Source organism: Carettochelys insculpta, chromosome 11 (assembly GCF_033958435.1).
Source record: "Carettochelys insculpta isolate YL-2023 chromosome 11, ASM3395843v1, whole genome shotgun sequence".
NCBI lineage: Eukaryota > Metazoa > Chordata > Testudines > Carettochelyidae > Carettochelys > Carettochelys insculpta.
Genome location: NC_134147.1, coordinates 3,169,001 through 3,182,024, shown reverse-complemented (window position 1 = coordinate 3,182,024; position 13,024 = coordinate 3,169,001). Strand labels below are relative to the sequence as shown.

General features: G+C 61.9%; 1 protein-coding gene across 1 annotated transcript in view; it reads right to left on the bottom strand.

The window, feature by feature from the left end:
* The window catches only part of PCBP4 (poly(rC) binding protein 4), a 28,149-nt gene extending 16,841 nt beyond the window's left edge, over nucleotides 1-11,308 (bottom strand). Inside the window, exon 1 of the mRNA XM_075005418.1 lies at nucleotides 11,175-11,308. The gene's annotated coding sequence lies outside the window, so the exon portion shown is untranslated. The remainder of the gene's footprint in view (nucleotides 1-11,174) is intronic.
* Between the last annotated feature and the right edge of the window lie 1,716 nt (nucleotides 11,309-13,024).

The window sequence follows — 13,024 nt, the reverse complement described above, 5'->3', positions numbered from 1 at the left end:
TAGAGCAGCCCTGAGACAATCCAGTTAAAACCCGGAAATCTCGCTGCTGCTCCATCTTGCACAGGGGGCTGGGACAAGGACTGGGGATGGTGGCTTAAGCCATTTCTACCTCTCCCCTTCCCACCTGTGGCTGGAAAGGACGGCAGAATGGAGTCAGGATCTGCTGGGCTCTGTCTACACCGAGGAACCAATGAAGCAGAAACCTGGGCCGCAGGGCATGCGTGATCCTGGCAGGGGCATTGCCCCCTTTGCAAGGCAGTAGGGCTGGCTCACACCCACACAGCACCACCAGCGCTAGGACCCAGGTGAGAAGCGGTAGCTGAGAGGAGAGATGGAGCTGTTGGCTGCTGGTGGAGTCGGGACACCATCGGCCTGGCCAATCCTTGGTTTCCTGTGGTCTCCATTTGGTGTCTGAGACGTTCATTCCGACTCTCTTCTCACCCAGCAGCAGAAGTTCCCTGGTGGATCCAGGCACCGTTCTCTGAGTGTTACTGCCCACACCCCACAGCGGGTGTTTGAGGCTGGGCTGGCTAAACAGCCGTGTTGCCCAGGGTGTGGCTACATCCCTTCGGCTGGGTGAGCACATTTCAGACATAGCAAAGTCCCTGTTCCGGTAACAAAGGGCTTGGCCATGTGCCGGCATCGGGAGGATGCGTGGGGATCTGAGTGCCCTCACTTCGGTGAGGAAGGTAGGGAGCTGGCTGGCATATGGCAATCCGCTGAATTATTTTAGGTGGACTGAGCCAAAGGCCCAGCTACCTTAGGGCTGCCATACTGCCGGTCAGTTTCATCTCGGCTTCCGGTCAGTGTCACTTCCTGATTCTCACCAAAGAGCCTCATTGTTATTGTGGTGGAAGGAGCAGTCAGAGGCCTGGACCCGACTGTACAGCCAAAGACCTGCTCCCTGCCTTCAGATCTCACAGTGCTGTCCTTCGGGGATCACCACCTCAGCTGGCGTCACCCAGATAGCTCCTTTAGCCTCAGTACAGCCAGTGTGCCCATTGACACCCACTAAGCATCTGGCCGCAGGTCTCCAGCCCTGCCCAGAGCGGTGGAGCACATTTAAATTGCCATCTGGTTTTCACTGAACTCCCTTCCGTCCAGCCCCTTGTGAAAACCGAAAGCCCAGTGTTTGGGGGGCGCACCCTGATTTTGACATTGTCCCTTCAGTTCTGTGTGCCTGAGGCTCCCACGACTTGTGTAGATATTTACACCGTGGGCTCATACGATAGTATTTTGTACCCACTTTGCAGTCACTGCGCTAGCGTCTGGAGCCCCCTACCATGATTAGCCAGCGACTTGGGCATTCCCCCTTCCTGTCAGAGGTGTGGGGCTGGCTCATCTCTGCACTCCAGCTATTTCTGTTGGCCAGAATGGCCTATTAGGGGTGGAGACAGCTGTGTGCAAGTTAGAGCAGCCTTGGGGCTGCTCTACATTGTGCGGGCTAGCCCTGGAATCAAGGAGCCGTTCCCTGCACACACACCCCAGTTTGGGCCAATAGAAATGCTGCACCAAACAAGGAGCACTGTGAAGGGCACAGCATGACAGGCCCTGCAGTGTGGGCTGGACTACAGCACGCCTTCCCAAAGGTCATATTATATAAAGCTGCAGGCTATGTCTGTGACCAACCAGTGAAACACCCGGAATAGAGACAGCCTGTGTGCAATCCAAGCCAGGTCTTACAGGACTTGACGGGCACCTGGTGACTCTCCAGCAGACCTCAGGCGAAGCCGGCTATGTTCAGTAAAACTGCTCGCACTGTAACTTTCCCGGCCTGCCCGAGCATAGTAAGGACACTCCCTGATTTCCTGCACGCCGTACCTTGCACCCCGTGCTTCTGACGGAGCCAAAATCAGCAGAGCGGCTGTTTATTAACAACTTTGGCAAGTCCTCCAAGGGACTTGCCAACCGCATGCCTTGTTACCTTGCACCCTGTTATCACAGGCCTGGCTTTGCAGAGGTGCTGAACCCCGAACCCTCCGCCTGTGCGTGCTGGATGTGTTGCCTACATGTCAGGGCTGGGCCAATGCCAGGTGAGCGTGCGCACACTACCTCCCTGTCCACACCAGCCTCCCGCCCACCAGAGGGACCTGCCGGCTTCACGCTGGGGTGTTCGCCTCGGCTGGGCTCAGGGCACAGATCGCAGCTGACACACGCTGTCTCCGCACCTCCGGGCAGGGCAGCTCAGGGGAGACTCACGCTTTCTCTCTGTAAGCCGTCTGGGTGCCGCTACAGGGGACAGCGAACCACGCCCAGCCGGTGGGTGGGTAACAACTCCAGGGCACCATTCCAGGTCGAGGAGGAGGGCAAGCTGGCAACGCCATGATGCAGGGAGAGCGTGACCATCAGGGAGGGGGGGAAACTGAGGACAGATGCTCCCTGTTACTGAGCATGCTGAGTACAGCCCAAGCAGCAAATGAGGGGAGGAACCAGTCCCCCCTGCATCCCATCACCTCTTTCCAGGACCTGCTAAGACATGGTCAAACCCTGGTGTTTTGGCAGCTGACTTGGCAACTGGCTGATGGGCGTACGACATCTAATTCCTACAGAAAACAAAATAAAGGTGAGACGCGCCCGGGGCTGATACGAGCAGGCTCTGACATCTCGTGGCCAGCCCTGAAGGGACACTGGTTAGCCTTAAAATTGTAATGTAGATTTTTCCTGTTCGTAACGCTGCGGGGAGAGAGCGAGAGACAAAGCCAGGACGCCTGGTCGCTAGCTCAGCTTGGGGAGACTCGTGAGTTACAGGCAGCAGAGAGGCTTGGCAGCTGCTCCGGAAAGAGTCAGCGGCTGCCCAGCTGATTAGCAGAGCGCCCCCTGGGGGCAGCGTGTGTCTCTATGGGTGATGCGCATCCGCACATGCCTTGGGACATGCAATAAAATTTATTCTGCACTCAAATGATAAAAATTAGAGGGAACCCTGATTCCAGCAGGGGGCAGATACATCTGGGCTCCGTGTAAGAACTTCACAATGCCCATGCTGGGTCAGACCAATGGGCTCCTGTCCTCAGGCAGAGCCCCACGCCAGGCGCTTCAGAGGGAATGAACAGCACCGGCAATCAGTGAGCGATCCCTCCGCCAGCACCCATTCCCAGCTTCTAGCAAACAGAGGCCAGGGACCCCACTCCTGCCCAGTCTGGCTGGTAGCCATTAACGGACCTGTTCTCCTGGATGGTTTTTTTTCGTTCTTATTGGAACCCTGTTACGGTTTGGGCTTTTCCCCCGTCCCCTGGCAGAGAGTTCCAGAGACTGGCCTCCCAGAAATAATGCATTTTGTTTGTTTCCCAACTGCTGCCTATGAATTCCATTGGGTTATGCCAGTGAAGGGGTCAGTAAGGTTTCCTTATTTACTTTACCGCCCCATTCCAGACTGTCTAGACCTCTCGGGGTGATCGGAGATGGGGGCATAGCACCCCTTCTCTGTCTTATTATCTATTCCTTTCCTGACAATCCCCAGGCTTTCGTTAGCTGTTCAGGTGGCCTCGGCACGTTGGGCAGATGTTTTCAGAGAACTGTCCACCGTGATTCCAAGAGCTCTTTCCTCCGGTGGCCACCTCTTCGCTTGCCCCTTTTCCGAGATCGTTTCTCATTTGAACAGCGGTGGTCCACGAGGACCCCTGGAGCTGTGTATTCCTGCTCTTTTCCCCCTGTCTTTTCAGTGGAGCACCCAGCAACCTTCTCATGAACATCAGAGGAGCCTTCAATTACTTATCTTAATGATCCTGCAGCTCTGTGTTCAGAAACTGCCTGCTGGGGCTTGTGCTTTAAGCAACCCTCAAGTATGCAAATCAGGAGTTAGCCCCTCCCCTAAATATTGTCCTTGCCTGAGTGGCCACACCCAGTCACTTCAGCCAATCAGAGCGCACTGGCTGATTGGGGAAGGGTATAAATAAGGGTTTGGCCCAGCTGGGGAGCTGTTTGCTGGCAGCCAGGGTCAGTTGCTGGTTGGGTAAAAGCATGGCTCAGGTGAGTGTGCTTCCACTTTCTCCTCCAAGGGAAACCCTCTGTTAAGGTTTGATCCAGGGGGCTGAGAGGCTTCTGGGCTGTGGACCTGACTCTGTTCAACAAACCCCTAAGAACCAGTCAGTTATTACCACACAGGCTGGAAGGCCCCTGGCTGCAGAGAGCCCAGCCCAGCCTGGCTGCTGGCGGGGTTTGGAGGGCCTGAGACGCTGCCAGCCTCAGGTTCTGAGGAGCCCAGGCAATGCACCCTACGTGTGATGCCGGCTCTGAAAAGTCGTCTGCAAGGGAGGGTCGGCAGGGGATGGGTTTGCCTGGGGTGCGAAGGTACCGACGGGCAGCTGAGAGGTCTCACAGGGTGTGAGAAACCCCTGGAAGGTAAAGCTGTTCTCAGCACCTTGCAGATGTGCACAGGAGGGTCTGGTATCAGCATGCGTGAAATGCTTCTTTGCTGAGGAACTGGATGTCTGCAGAGCTGTCGCAGCCTGCTGGTCCCAGGATCCCGGAAAGGTGCATGGATGAGGCTGTGGCTTTCATTGGACCAGCTGCTGTCAGCGAGAGAGAGGCTTCTGCGCTGCCGCGGGGGGCTCCGCAGACGTGCCCAGCGCTCAGGCCTGCAGGAGGGCTTTGAATAGCTCCAACCCTTGGCCCGTTCACCAACGGAAATGGGTCCGAGCCAAGAGCTGCTCAACTCAGAGGCTGCCCCATGAAGCAAGTACGAGAGCTGGAAGGCACTTGGAAAGCTCGCCGCGTCCAGCCTGCTGCTTGCAAGCACCGCTCCGGGGCGTCCCTGACAGGGTTTGTCTAACCAGAACTTCAATTTCATCTCCAGTGATGGAGCTTCCACAGCCTCCCTGGGCACCTTATTTCAGCCTTTAACCACCCTGACAGTTGGGAAGTTTTTCCTAGTGTCCAACTTAAACCTCCCTTGCTGCAGTTTAAGCCCATTGCTCCTTGTCCTGTCCTCAGAGGCCAAAGAGAATGATTTTTCTCCTTCCTCCTTGCCACACCCCCTTTAGGCACTTCAAAGCTGCTATGTCCCCTTTCAGTCTCCTCTTTCCAAAGCAAACAAGCCCAGTTCTTTGTCTTCCCTCACAGCTCATGTTCTCTAGACCTTTAATCATTCTTGCTGCTCTTCTCTGGACTTTCTCCAATTTCTCCACGTCATGCATGAATTACGGTGCCCAGAACTGGACGCAATACTCCAACCGAGGCTTAATGGGTGCAGAGTAGAGTGGAAGTAAGTCCAGAACTATGATGCTAACTACATTGTAAGAGGGGGTGGGGAACATGGGTGTGTCTTGGAGCTGCTGGGGGTGGGATAATGGGCTGAGAACTGGCATGTGGGTGGGATTTGGAATTCTGGGCGTGGCTTTGTAATGGCTAGGTGTGGGTGTGTGGGCGGGGCTTAGCATTGGCATGACTGGCGGGGTTGGGTTGTAGCTTGGCTGTGTCGGGGTTTTCTGGGCGGGGCTTGGACTCGTGGGCGGGGCACCCTGAAAGCACCTCCCACTTTTGCTTCCCAGGCTGCTCACTGAGAGTGGCTCCCAGGCCTGTAGTCTTTCGGCTTCCTGTATTTGGCTTCGGCTTTGCCTGGGCCAGCTCCGTCCTTGCAGCCGGCTCAGCCTTCTGCTCTCCTGCTGGGGAGAAGAGTTCTCCGACAGGCCCGGGGCTGGGCTTCCGGGTGCCTTTGTTTTGTCACTTGTGTGAGCCTGCTTTGTCCTCTGGGCAACCTCTCCTGAGCTTCCCTGCTGCCAATAAGCTGCCTGTCCTGCCCCGGCACAAAGCAAGCATCCCAGGAATGCAAACCCACGCTCGCGCTGGGGGCTCGGGCCAGCCCCGAGGCTGCTTACTCAGGAAGGGGCCTGGGGGTGCTGAAGGGGGAGGGGTTAATCACCCAGGGCCAAAAGAGCTTTAAGCCCCAGGTTCCCTTCTGGAAATCCTAAAGACAACCCTGCACAGAAGGCCGGTTTACCGGGCGAGCAGGCGGCAGCTGTAGCGGTGCAGACATGGTCACGCTGCTCCTGTGATCTCCACCAGCTGTCCCCGCCGGCAACTGTCCCATCAAAGGGTCTGGGCGGGGGGAGCCGCCCAAGGGAAGGCGGCTATCCCGGGCCAGGATCGGGGACAGGCCTCCGGTATGCAGCCGTGATGCCGCAGGGTGCTGGGCTGGGCGGGGGGTCTCACCTGGCGCTCCCTCCCTGGGCAGCGCTCCAGGGGCTGGGGTCTTCCAGAGGCTGTCCTGACTTGACTGGGGCGAGGCCGACACGTTCCAGCCGAGAGGCCGGGTGGGCTGGTGCGGCTGCGGAGGGGGGTAAGAGTAGCTTGCCTCCCTGTGCTCTCTGCAGCCTTCCTGCCCTGCTAGAGTCAGCTATGGGCCAGGGGGTGGCTGAGATGCCCAGACCTGCAGGACGGGCCTGGGATGTGCCTGGGAATGCCCCCGGCCCTGGCCTTGCGCTCCTGAGAGCAGTACCGTGCTCCAGCCAGAGATGGGCTCTCCCCGGCCTGGAGGTGCCAGGGCAGGGCAGCTCTGCAGAGGGCCAGCAGTGCCTGCGGATGGGGCGGAGGCCAGTGCCCTGGGTTGCAGGCTGGCTGCTGGGGGCCCCGTGGAAGGGCTCTGGGTGAGTGTTTGCAGATGTGGGGGTCGGGGTGGGGCAGGAGCCTGGCAGCGCCCCTGGGAAAGGCAAGCGACTGACTTGGGCCGGCTCTGGGTTTCTTGGGGGCAAGGCGGGGTACAGCGAACGGGACAGTCGAGAAGAAGGGGGTGAGGCTCTGGCTGTGATAAGCACCGTGCAGTGAGGCCGAAGGGGGATCGGCGAGGGTACCCCCCCCGCATTAGCCAGTGGAAGATGGGGCTGCCCTGGCCACGCCCCTTCCTGGGCTCCCCCCACTTTGCAGCATCCCAGGACAGCCCCAGCGATCCCCTCCCCACCCCCCAATACGTCTCTGCACTGGGAGCCCTGCGGCTGGACAAGGGCTTCCCCGGGGAGCAGCTTTGCGCACGCGGCTCTGAGGCCAGCAGGACACCAGAGGAGAAGGACCCTGTCTAGTCCAAGGGGGGGTCGCTGCTGGGCCCCCCCGCCCTTTGATGGCCCCGGGGGAGCCCTGCCCCCTGCAGAGCAGCCCCCCACCTGTCAGGCAATCCCCCTCCTGCAGGATCTAATGCCAGTTACCCACCAAGAGCTGCTGGGAGCTCCTCTTAGGCAGGACCCGATCCGGAGTCAGGCTGGTGAGACCGGGAGGGGAGGGGAGTGGGTGGTACAGGGGTCCTGCTAGTTTTTTCCACCCATGGGTGGACTAAATTTTGTTCTGCTCACAGAGGAGTGTGGGGATGTGCACCACCATTAGAAACACACTGTGGGCTGTGGGGGCTCTGCCTGCAGCTGGGCAGCCCCTGGCTGTCTCCCAGACGGCTGCCCGGGCGCTCAGCTCACTGGGGGTGCTGGAGGTGGACCCCCGCTCTGGGGGGCGCCTGGCACCCTGGCCCAGGGAAGCAGTGCTTGCTGGCACAGCCGGTGGGGTGGGAAGGCAGCAGATGGCGGGAGGGAGCAGGTCACGGGTTGGAAGGGATCAGCAGCCCATGCAGCTTAGGGCTGCCAGCTCTGTGGGCTGGGCCTCGGTGGTGGAGCTCAGAGCTGGGATCAAAGCGCCCAGCCGGGGGCGGGCGGGAGAGACCTAACCCCACGCCCTGGGATCTGGCCCTGCTGACTGTGCTTCTAGGCTGCTCCAGCTCCCGGGCTGGGGGGCCCTGGACGCCCCCAGCGAGCGGGAAGTGGGGGCCAGCTTGCAGCCATGCGGAGCTGCGGGGCTGGAGGCAGGTTCCAAGCCGACCCCCCACAGGGACTTGGGTGCTTTTCTTTTTAACACCCATGCGACCCCCTCCTGATGCTGAGCCCGGGGCCTTCCCAGGGCAGCGGCTCTGTGTCTGCCAGGATGGGGCTTGTGTCCCGCCCACCCGGTGGCTTCAGCAAGCGCCCGGCTGGAAGGGCAGGGCCGCCCCAGAGAATGGCCCCATAGCGAGGGTGGAGGGGTCAGGTGGCTGGATGTGCGACTGGCAGGCCGTGCAGCAAAGGACAAGGCCCTGTGCCTCAGTTTCACCTGTAATACCAGTGCTATAGAAAGACAGGCTGGCCCAGTGGTTAGGTCCCAGCCTGCAACTTACGACACCTGGGGTCTTAGATCACGGGTGAGTCACATGGCCGTTCTGTGCCTCAGTTTCCTCACCTGTGTCATGAGAAAGCGGCACCTGAGACCATCCTGCTCCCCTACCTTAGGGCTCGTCTTCCCAGCTAGCGCAACGGCTGCCCCCAGCTAAGGGTGAGTCTCCCCCACGGGGGAACAAACCCGCCGCTGCTCCGGGGTTGCGTCGATGTAACAGCATCACCGGAGCTGCACCAACGCCGGGGGCTGGTGTTGAGCTGCCTGCAGGGGAGTTACCTGTGCCAGCCTTTGGCAAGGGCCCAGCAGTAGGGAGGCGAAGGCGATCAGCTAGTCCTGCCCTGCTGTTGGGACGTTATGGCAGGGGAGCCACAGCGCGTGGGGACCCGGGTCTGAAATACGGCCGGTGTGAGTGCTCACCGTCTGGCAGCATGTGTTTCTCTGGGTGGTGCACGCCTGCCCCACCTTAGCGCATGTAACAAAATGTATTCCACACATGCATGGAAATGCGCTGGGGAACGCGGCCTAAGGCCCTTGCCTTTTCCAGAAGGGCTGAGGGGTAACCCCCGGTACCCCCAGTTTGTTCGGTTGTTTCCCATGCGAGGCTCTCTGGGCCTGCGACTCCGACGGCAAGGGCCAGTCTACTCTGCGGCGAGAGGGGGGTTTTGAGAGAGCCTGTCCCCCCATTAAAGGGTTGGGCGCTGAGGGGGGGGAATGTGGCAGAGACCTTGCCTGGCACTGCAGCAAAAACGAGGTGACCTGGCCTCTTGGCCCCGCTACCTCTAAATTACCCATCAACTCCTGCACTGCCTCTTTCCTGCCTGTCATGGCACAGCATGAGCCCCCCCACTGCAAAGGGCACCAGCCGTTTGCTCAGAGTCACCCCCAGGGGCTCATGGGGCCAGCTGAGCCCTGCCCATTGGTCCCACTGTGAGGAGGAGCCTGGAGGAGCCCACCCCTCCTGAGTCAACCCTGCCCCTTCCACCGACCGCCTTGGCCGCTGGGCGGGACAAGATGTGAGGCCGCAAGTGGCCGGGGTAGGGGGGTGACTGCCAGCCGCCTCTCCTGGCAATGTCCTTTACATTCCTTGCTGCTTCCCCAGGGGCAGGCTCATGATCGTGCCCATGGTACAGATGGGGAAACTGAGGCACGCATGGGCCCCAGGCCACCATGGCAGAAGCAAAATTAGAACTCAAAAGCCAGTGGCCCGTTGTCTGTGTTCTACTGGCCAAACCCCTTACACCTTGTGCCCCCTTACGCCAACCCAGGATAAGCAGTGTCTCGCTAGCCAGCACAGAGCAGTCTGGCCAGCTGGGTCCAGGTGCTTTCTCAGCACCACCAGCGACCCCCGGGCAGCTCAGGCAGGGGGAGGCAAATTCCCTGGGGAGGAGATTGGGTGGGGAGGGCGCAGGAGAGGCACTTAGCAGAGGACACAGGGGGTCAGTGCCTGGGAAGGGGTTGGGGGGACTTAACCACTGGTGCTGGGAGAGGGGACTGGCCAGCAAGCAAGTCACGTTGTGGGGTGCACCTGGTGGGAAGCTCTGTCTTGACACTAGGGGCTGCGGCAGGGCAGCCACTCCAGAGGGAGTCGGAGGCCATCCAGCTGAGGACCAGAGTGTCCCCTGGTAGGTGTTTTGTCGTCTGGGTGGTGCACATTCGCACCTGCATAGAACAAAATTTATCCCGCATGAGGACGGAAATGAGTAGCGGGACTGTTGCTGGGGGAGGGGTGGGGGTTTTCTGCAGGAGCTGGGTCAGAGATACAGTCCTGCCAGGCTGCTACAGACCAGCATGGAGGGGACCGGCCAGCCAGACGCTTTGACTTGTCCTGGCGGGGATGAAGTCACGGCTCGGTACATGCCCAGATCCTGCGACGCTCAGTGGCTGGCAGCCGCGCTCCGTCTCCAGGGCCATCGCCTTTGGGACGCGGGGCGGTAGCGGAGCTCTCCTCCAGGCTGACACACACCGAGCGTCTCCCAGCTGATTTTCTTCCAGAGTGCCCTAAAACCCTTCTGCTCGCCCACGTCATCTCAAACCCCGAGGGGCTCGGGGAGGGAGGGCCAGGGGCCCACCCAGGAAGGCCTTTGAGTGGGCGCTTCCCAAGATGCAGCCACCCCGAGAAGGTGGCCTCAGCCCTCGGTCGCCCTGGTTTGTTTTTCTCACGCCCACCCACCGTAGGCTCACTCTGGTCCCCACAAACCTCAGCAGGGAAGCGGGGGCTGGCGGCCGCTCGGGGGGCGCAGCCGCATGTAAAGGCCCAGGGGGAGCTACGCGCCCCCCACGGATTTCCCTGGAGCTGCACCAGGAGGTGGCTCTGGGGCGTGTCCGGTGGGTGAAGTTTCTCCTGCCCGGCTGCCGCACGAGTGCCCTGCTCGAACCAGGGGCCCTGCAGAGCTGTGAGGGAGCTCAGGCCTGGCCAAGCCGGGGCTGCAGTCAGCTCAGCCGGCGTGGCCTGGGCAGGACTGAGAGAAGCAGGAGCCGGGCACGGTGCAGAGCCTGGGCCGTGAGGAGCTGGGGTCGGGACTGAGGCCGCTGGCAGGCTGAGCACACGGGGAGCTTGCCCAGTGCCTGGCTGGCTGGGTCTGGCCGCTGCTCAGGCGCTAAAATAACACCGACGCGGTGCCCGGCAATGGGACCAGATCTGCGCTGCAAGACAAAGGGCCTCTGGAGACCCCGGTGCTTGTCTGCCGCTGCCCCTGGGTGCTGGGCACCCACCACTCGAGCACCTGCAAGCTCCCTGGCCAGGGGGCCTCTGCTGGGGCTGGCAGGGCAGGGAGTGACTTGGAGGTGGCCTCCTTCCTGGAGCCAGCCAGCCCCCTCTCCCGGCAGCTCCCTGCCAGGGAGCCACATGGCTCCGGGAGGAGGAAAGCCCCAGCTCTTCCACCCCGTGGACCCCCATGGCACTGAGCAGCGGCGCCAGGCTGCTGTGTCCTGCCGGGCCAGCCCCTGGCCTTGTGTCCCCCACCAACTCCCCCGGCTCTGCTGCAGGGGCCGCCCCAGAGCCTCCCCCCACTGGGCCGGCACCCCCAGAGCTGGGCTGGCCCCCGTTCTCTTACCTTGCCTGCGCGTCCTGGGGCCGGGGGCCTCCTACTCCCACATTGTCACCCGGAGAGGCGCTAGGAACAGCTGGGAGTGACATCAGCCAGGAACAATGAGAGACTTGACAGGCGAGGCCCAGGCCAGAGGCTGGGGAATATTCCCCCCCCCCAGCTGCCCCCAGCCGCCCCCCTCCCTCCGGGATCTAATTACAGCGGATAAAGGAGCCAGGAAAGGGAACAATGCACACTGGGTAAGGCCATCTGCCAAGGACAGGGACATTCCAGCCCCCACGCCTGCCGGCCCCCTCCGCTGGCATACGCTGGCCTTTCCTAACTGCATTCCTTCCCGGTAAGCCTGGGCCAGCCTGGCCTCAAGGACACCGCTGGCAGGCCGGGCACAGGGTGCCGGGCACTGGGATGCGGGCACAGGGCGGGCTTGGTCCCCGCCACCCCCTCCAGGCTGCCTGTCATAGAGCAAGGGGGCTGGCGCCTGCCCCAACCGCCGCCACTCGGTCTTGCTGGTCCAGGGTTCTCGGGAGGCGGGCGCAGGGGTTGGCGCAGCTGCCGCGTCTCTGGCTGCTCCTGGCCATGGGGGATGAGAGCTGGTGGCCATTCAGCAGGCCGCAACGGCCGAGTGCCCCGGGGTGGGGGCCTTGGGGTCTGTAGGCGAGGAAGCCCCCAGCGGCTTCCCAGACTACTGCTGCTGTTGCTGGGCTGCCGGCCGGCTCCTTGGCTTGCTGGTGACGCCCACCCTGGCAAACCAGGCCCTGTTCCTTCCCCGGCTCCTCTGGCTGGTGCAGGAGGGCCAGGGCTCCTGGGCGGAGCGGCTGGGGGGTTTCCAGCACATCCAGGTGTTGCCTGGCTGGTCCCACGCCTCTGCCCCCTCCTGCTGGGCTCCCAGCTGTTGCCGTCTCCCCGCTAGCTGGGGGCCCAGGAGGAGGCCAGTACGCTGCCGAGGGCTCCTGGGACTCCCACCAAGCCGAGATGTGGCCCCCGGGAGCCTGGCACTGGGAGGCGATGGGGGTGGCCGGCAGTTGCAGGGTTTGTACCTTTGGATGTCCTGCTCGGGCCACTTGCGGGGCTCGACCGTGGCCCATCTGGAGCCAGAAGCCGGAGGCTCCTCCAGCTGAGCCAACGGAACGGAACGGAACCAGGGGCCTGAACCCACCGGTCCAAAGGGGCTGTAATGGGCCCAGGCTCTTACCCCTTAGCGACTGCCCCTCGGCTGGGCCCATGGCCCCACTGCCAGCTGGGCGCTCTGCAGGAGGGGCCCTCTTGGAGCCCAGCCTGGGCCAGCCTTGCCTGGCAGACCCTTCCAGGGGCTGCCTCATGCCTCCCTCTGCCACCTCGGCTCTGGCTGCGGCCCCCCGGTAATCTCGTTGCTCCGTTCCTGAGAGCCCACTGGCCGCGCTGCCTTCGGTGGGCTCCCAGCGGTGCTCTGGAAGGCTGTCCTGGTGCCCCCGGGCTTTTGCCTGTGGGGCTGCTGGCACCTGCCACCCTGCTGGGCATGGAGATGCCCCCCCCCACCCCAGGGATGTGACGTGGATGGAGGCCTCTCCTGGCCTGTCCTCCCGTCCCTCCTGGTGGCTGCCTGTCTGTCCGGCCGCAGCCGACGTGGGAGCCTGGGCCTGGCTTGCTGGAGGCCCTAGGAGAACAGCTGTCTCCATGTGGGCATGGCTCTGCCGGCTTCGCCATGCGCCTGTCTGCTGTGGCCGGCTGCTTCTCCCCCACCGGTGCCTGGGACGTGGCTCCCAGCCCAGTCTTGTCTCACGGGGGTGCAGCCTGGAGTAGCCACCCCCCCCCAAGCGAACACCACTCCAAAGGGGTGACAGTCACCCAGGCCCCGGCTGAAGCAGGGTCCCCTCCCC